The following is a 7,318-nucleotide window of genomic DNA, read 5'->3' on the forward strand; positions in this document are numbered from 1 at the left end:
GGTTCGTAATACGGGTGACTAGGCTATAGCCAACACTGCCAGATATTTTGAGCATCTCTGCAGTGATTCCTGATGGGCCGGGGGCTTTCCCGGTCTTCATACTCTTAATTGCTTTATCTACCCTGGTACTATCAACTCGGATAGCTGGTCCCTCTATTGGGTCGACATACGGCAGGCAGGCAGGCTCTCTCTCTCTCTCTCTCTCTCTATATATATATAAGTGATAGGCTTGCCTCGATCCTTCAGGGGTAGTCTGAAGCATCCAAGCAACCTGGGGATGTTTAAATCCAGAGGCACTCCTGGGGATCACCTGTACGGGTACTGTCTTGGGCAGAGGGCATCCAGAGGCAGGTAATTTACTGCTTAAACTGTAGTTTATAATTATATTTATGTGGAGAATGGAGCTACAAATACAAGAAAAAGCAATACTGTTGGACTAGTTAGCCCCTGTTTTATTACGTGGAGGTTATGTATTGAGTCATTGTGGAGGTTGAGGTTACGTAAATGACTATTGCATAACATACACAATGACTCACTACATAACCTCCACGTAATAAAACAGCGGCTAACTAGTCCAACAGTATTGCTTTTTCTTGTATTTGTTGCTCCATTCTCCACATAAATATATATATATATATATATATATATATATATATATATATATATATATATATATATATATATATATATATATATCATCACCATCAGTTTAACATCTGCTTTCTATGCTGGCTTAAGTTGGATGGTTTGACTGGAGCTGGCCAAGCGGAAGACTGCACCAAACTCCTGTGTCTGTTTTGGCAGAGTTTTTATAGTTGGATGCCCTTCCTAACACCAAGCAAACCACAGAATGACACAAGCACAGGCGAGGTAAGTTTTGGAATTGTCTTTACAGCTGGATGCGCTTCCAAATGCCAATCACTTTACAGTGTGGACTGAATCGTTTTTTACATGGTACTGGTTCTGGCAGGGTCACCAAGTAACTTTGAAGACAAAGAATCTTTGAGAGGAGAGAGTGGGGTATTGGAGGAGGAGGAGGAGGAGGTGATCTTGTGTCATATAATGAAAGGTTAGAATGTGACAAAGAGACAGAGACAGGTGTCTTGCTGAGGAGGCACATGGTTACCCAGCCAGAGAGAGAGAGGGAGGGATCAAGAATGAGGACAGAAACAGGTGTGCTGTTGTAAAGGAGATACATGGTTATCCAGCCAGAGGGAAGAGCAAGAAGGGAGAGAGAGTGGGAAACAGCAAGAGAGAGAGCAGGCAAGAGAAGGTGGAGGAGTGCCAGGGTAGACTCACAAGGTACGAAGATCAGAATATAAATGGGATGACAGAGTGGGAGAGAGAGAGATGGTAGCAAGTGCCAGAACAGATCTTCAAGCTATGGAGGTCCTAATACAAGTGGCAGTGCATTGCCTAAGAAGTGTGAGTAGGGAGTGGGGTACCATGGAGAATAGCCAATCACATACAAACAAGCTTTCATTCTGAGAAAGAGACCTTTTGTTGCTCTCTCAACTTCCTCCATCCTATTCTTATTCTAGAAACAATACTTTCTCAGTATCCACTCCCAATGCTAGTTTGGTCACCTAGGTAACAGAAACTACCTAAAACCTCAAGAGATCCTCCTGGGCATTTGAGAGAGTCTTTGTTCCTGCACATCTCCCACATGTGAAGAAGACTTTATCGTCTTATGTATTTTTAGCTTACACTGGTTGCAATGAATGGAATTACTTCCAACTGCTTTACTACATACAGAGCAGTCATTTACTTGATGAAAAGAGTCTTACCTGCTTTCTTGCTAACAACAATTTTGGTATTTGCTAGGTTAACTTTAAGGCCCTTTGAGTCCAGGTTTTGCTTCCGTGCCTGGAATTTCTGCTACAGATTCTGCAATAAGAGCGAGATCATCAGCATACAGTAGTTTCTACAGGCGTCCAATTTCAAATTCCTCTGTTATCGCCTGGAGGACTATGGTTAATAAAAGTGGAGACTCTCCTTCTCTCATGCATTTTCCACATTTAATAACCTTTTATAGTGGCACTTCCACGCATCTTACTAAGTGCAAGCATACCGTTATACATTTGCACACATTTCTCACCCACCACATCTCTTTGCAATCCTAAACACTTCACACCTCTACAACATTAGTAGACCTCTTACCTTCTGTTTTTTGGGTTTTTTTTTTTTTTTTGCTAAGTAAACCTGTCGCCTAACTTCCCCTCTGGCTACTTGATATAATTCTCTGTTTTCACCGTTTTTCCAATCTTTCCAGGCCTGTCTCTTTGCTTTTTAGCACCGTCTTCTTCCTTCTTCCAGCACCATGTCACTCTCAGCCTCTGCACCAGCCACAGATTTGGCTTGTAGCTCTCAGTAGATTGTCCTTCAGGAACTTCCAATTGTCCTTTAAGGTGTATGTCCCTAATTCCTCTATTCTTTTGTCAGAGGCTTCCATTAGAATATCTCTAAACTTTTGTTAGTTTGCTGGGTCTTTGAGCTTCCATAATCTTCTTTTCCAGAATGGTTTATTTCTCTGAGTCTTTCTAGCTCTAATTCTGAAGTCACTAACTAGCAACCTATGTTGGGTTGTACACTCTTCACCTGGGAAAGACTTCACATTTACAAGCATCTGCTTATCTCATTGCCTGACATGGGGGTAATCAAATCTGGCTTGTATACCTACCAGACTGATAAGTGATTAGGAGGCTGGTTTTCTGAAAATTGGTCTTTCTGGTCATCAGCCAGCCCCGACTGTGGAGCATAGACAGAGATAACTTGTAACTGTTAATTTATCTCACCTTAATTACCCTATCACATAATCTGACTACCTCAATTACCTTATCTATCCACTTTTCTGCTAAGAGTATGCCTACACCCCCTACTCCATCACTCTATATATGAATATATAGAGAAGAACCTATACACACACACACATATATATAGTAGAATAATAAAATAAGTTCTTGGTACAATATAATATATTTGGAAAAGTGAGTAGAGATGGCATACACTGCACTGAAAGATGTGTAGAATAGTTGGTGGAGGTTTGCTTTTCATGGGTCCACAAATGAGATTTGAGCCCAGCAAAAGAAAGGCAGGCATCGTCTGTCACAAACTCTGCACACAAAAAGGTCATTGTGATTCACCTTCTCGATCGTAACATTCTTCCTTAAATCTTTTTTTGAGTTTTGCAAGTGTTATCCTGGCCTCTTCAAATGTTTTCACTCCACTCCACACTTTTGCTCACCATCCAACTCGATCCAAAGCAAGGGTTTCTATGTCTTCCTGATCCATTCCAAGTGACTTCATAGTAGTCCTTATGCCATCCATAAACCTGTTTTTTTAGGTTAACACCAATAGCAGTTCCCCTCTGCAAGCTCACCATAAAACAGCAGCTGTTTGGGTGTGTGTTCATCTGCCATTCGAACAATATGGCCACACCATCTCATTTGGTTTAACAAAATCATAGCTTTAACTGAGGTGATGCCTGCAGATGCAAGGACATCTGTGTTTGGAGTAAAAGAACTCCATTTAATGTTTAAAATGCGATGAAGGCATTTTTGGTGGAATTGTTCTAACAATTTAAAATGTCTTTCATAACATGTGCATGTTTCACAAGAATACAACAGGGATGGTAAGACAAATGATTTGTAAAGAGCCAGCTTTGTATTGTTATTTATATGTACTGACCGAGACCTTTGGAAATGTGCTGTGCGTGAGAAGACCCGGCAACCCAAGTGAGATCGTTGCCAGTGCCCCTGGACTGGCTCTTGTGCGGGTGGCACATAAGATGCACCATTTCGAGCGTGGCTGTTGCCAGTACTGCCTGACTGCCCTTCGTGCGGGTGACACGTAAAAGCACCCACTACACTCTCTGAGTGGTTGGCGTTAGGAAGGGCATCCAGCCGTAGAAACTCTGCCAAATTAGATTGGAGCCTGGTGTTGCCATCCGGTTTCACCAGTCCTCAGTCAAATCGTCCAACCCATGCTAGCATGGAAAGCAGACGTTAAACGATGATGATGATGTCGCATGACTCCAAGCCTCCAAATGCTTTTGCTGCCCTTAGAATCCAGTAGGAGAGTCCATCATGTATACATACATACATGTATACATTCATACATATATGTATGCATTCATGCATATATACCAAGGTAGTACCTGCCTATGCAACATGACATTACAAAACCAAATATACAGTGTCATTTATTCGAGGCTGTCCTTGAATAAATGTAGAGAATCCCCCCGTTACTGAAAACATACACAAATTCCAGCACAAGGCACACTGGTGAAACACTCCTGTCAAATGTAAACATAATAGGTCGTTATGACTGTTTGAGTTGAACAAGAAAAAGTGTGTACCATCATAGAGGTCAGCTGTTCTGCTGATGTGAATCTCTCTTTGGAAATCAAAGAGAGAGAAGATAGCTATGGACCTCCAGCTTCTCTACTTGGATTACAAATTTACATTTATAGCAATAGTATTTGGAGCACTTGATTTTATGTGTAAATGCCTAACTGTCAGTCAGGATAAGCTTAAATTTTCAGAAAAAGAAATCAACCAACTGACTTACACATTACAAATACAATCTGTAATCGGAATGGTAAAGCTATGCAAGACTTTTCTCAGGTTTAAAATGTGATGTCATTTTTATTATCTACATTTCAAAGATGGAACTTTGTATCTTTAATAGAAACCAGCTCCTTCTTCAGAAGGAGAATTTAAATGAATAAATACAGAAAAGACATACATATATACAAGTTTAGGTTAATACCTGTAATTATTTGGGCACTAGAAGTCTGTTTATTCCAACTGTAAAATGCAAGACTAGTAATAACGTAAACAAAAATCAAGATGCCTTGTGAATATTCTTATGAGTTCCAGAACTTTGGATTCTATTGGTTAGCGATCGCCACAACACCACCCCCACCACTGCACTAAAAGAATCAACAACAAAGTCTCCTTCTAGGCTTGGGTGTTCTTTTGGATTGTCTAGAGTTGTCCAGTTCATACTCTGGCACAAGCGGTTTGGTTTTAGATCGAAGTGGTCTGGTCAGTTTCTGAGTCTGTAGCATTTTCTCCAGCATTTCCATCGGATGACCTTGTTTATTTCTGTGGAAGAGCGTAGGCTCGAAGCATTAAAGACTTTTTCAATGAAATTCTCCAAAAAGAGAAAACCCTTTCTGGGCAAAACAGACTTATCTCCCTTTCACCAATTTCAGTTGTGTCTGAAAAGTGTTGTGTCTTGTGTTCACTGGTCAGTAAGCAAGATCAGAAAGGAGAAAGCTGATTTGAAGACCACAGATCCGAGTCTTCTCTCATGAGGGAACCAATTAAACACTTCACATTTTGAATTTAATAAGGCCTCTTTGATCAAGCTACCTTTTTAGGACCCTTGCTCTCTTGACCAAGTAAAGTTTGCATTGTCTGCTTCCACTGAGGTCCAGATTGTTCCAGGAGCTTCCATTTAAACCTGTATGATGGTCTCATATGTAGTTGGCCAAAGATGTAACGTTTCACCATTCTACGATCCTAAAAGAGGACCTGTGGTGATTTAGTCACAGTTTTAAAAGGGTCTTCCATTGGTCCAACATATTTCTGTCCTAATGTCCTAATGTCGGTGGTGCCGCTATCCCTGGCATTGCTACTGCAGCAGACATTAGAGCTTCTCTTAATGACAGACACCACTTCTACTTTTTAGACCACAACCTCAAAGATGCATTGACTACCTACAATGTATTGTTCACTCTTAAACCCTACATGAGCATTCTGTCTCTGCGCAGGATCTAGGGGCTTTCACAAAATTTTTACACTTGGCTCACAGCTGAATGAGATCCTGAAGCTGTGCCAATTACATACTCATCCCTATCTATGGGAATGCATGGAATGCTTATCCACTAATCTAAGGAGAATCCTTTCTACGCTGGTTTCGATGGTGAGGGAGGAGGTTGCACACACCACAATGGCAATTTCGTTTGTGGATGTCAGGTCTCAGTATAAAGGGGAGGCAGTCCTTGAACCCACTGGCTGTCAAAGCCTTACAAAAAAAAAAAGGAGGCGCAGCATCAAGAATGTCTTTACTCGAGGACAGATTCAAAATCTGATGCCCTTCATAAACACAATAGGCGAGTGGCAGGAGGCTGCGTTGATTTACGTCAGCCTTTGTGCACACACACACACACACACACACATATATATTGGTGCAGGAATGGCTATGTGGTAAGAAGTTTGTTTCCCAACCACATGGCTCCAGATTTAGTACCATGATGTGACACCTTGGGCAAGTGTTTCTACTATAGTCACAGGCCGATCAAAGCCTTGTGAGTGGATTTGGTAGATGGAAACTAAAAGAAGCCCGTCATCTGTGTATATGTATGTATGTGTGTGTCCATGTTTGTCCCCCCATCACCACTTGACAACCAATGTTGATGTGTTTATGTTCCCGTAACAGCAGTTTGGCAAATCAGACCTACAGAATAAGTACTGGAATCCATTTGTTTGACTAAAATTCTTCAAAGTGGTGCTCCAGCATGGCTGCAGTCTCGTGACTAAAACAAGTAAAAGACGGAAGATATACATACGTGTGCGAGCTCTGCGTGTGGTCATTCGGTCATTGGGGACAATAATCAACAGGCCATCCAGTTTTCTATTAAAAGAAAAAAAATAATTTTTTAAATAGAATTATTTATAAAAAACAAGTCATAGAAACTTGTTGATAAGTTTTTATATTTCAAAATATGATGCAAAGTTTAAATTGCAATGAAATGTCAGGAGAATGGATGGACTAACAGACGAGCCTCTTCTGTCACATGAGATAAAAGTACACATCATCTTGCCTTGTATGTGCTAAATCAACTTGCTAGAAACAACAACCAAATACCCCTTCTCAAATCACGCTACGAGCTTAGAAGAGACTGAAATAAAGACATGGTGGTCATGACTAGAATGCCTTTTTTGATCGAAAGTTAGCTTGAGTAAGACCGGGAGAGCTTTGATATGCTAGAAATAGCAGCTAAATTCCCCTCAAACATACCTTCAATTAAAAGAGGTCAGTAAGATACAGCAGATCTCAAAATTGTAAATACTAGTTTCCTTGCCTATATATATATATAATCATCATCATCATCGTTTAAGGTCCGCTTTCCATGCTAGCATGGGTTGGACGATTTGACAGAGGACTGGCGAACCAGATGGCTGCACCAGGCTCCAATCTGATCTGGCAGAGTTTCTACAGCTGGATGCCCTTCCTAACGCCAACCACTCCGAGAGTGTAGTGGGTGCTTTTACGTGCCACCGGCACAAGGGCCAGCCAGGCAGTACTT

The 7,318-nt window shown here is 41.1% G+C and overlaps 1 long non-coding RNA gene across 8 annotated transcripts in view; it reads right to left on the reverse strand.

Annotated features, from left to right (window-relative positions):
- The window catches only part of LOC106877906 (uncharacterized), a 158,894-nt gene that overhangs the window by 146,245 nt on the left and 5,331 nt on the right, over nucleotides 1-7,318 (reverse strand). For all 8 annotated transcript variants that reach the window (XR_008265247.1, XR_008265245.1, XR_008265241.1 and 5 more), the window contains exons 2-3: nucleotides 6,578-6,642; nucleotides 1,788-1,887 (exon numbers count right to left, since the gene is read on the reverse strand). This is a non-coding gene — a long non-coding RNA (uncharacterized LOC106877906). The remainder of the gene's footprint in view (nucleotides 1-1,787; nucleotides 1,888-6,577; nucleotides 6,643-7,318) is intronic.

The sequence above is a fragment of the Octopus bimaculoides genome, chromosome 11, assembly GCF_001194135.2.
Source record: "Octopus bimaculoides isolate UCB-OBI-ISO-001 chromosome 11, ASM119413v2, whole genome shotgun sequence".
In the NCBI taxonomy this organism is placed as follows: domain Eukaryota; kingdom Metazoa; phylum Mollusca; class Cephalopoda; order Octopoda; family Octopodidae; genus Octopus; species Octopus bimaculoides.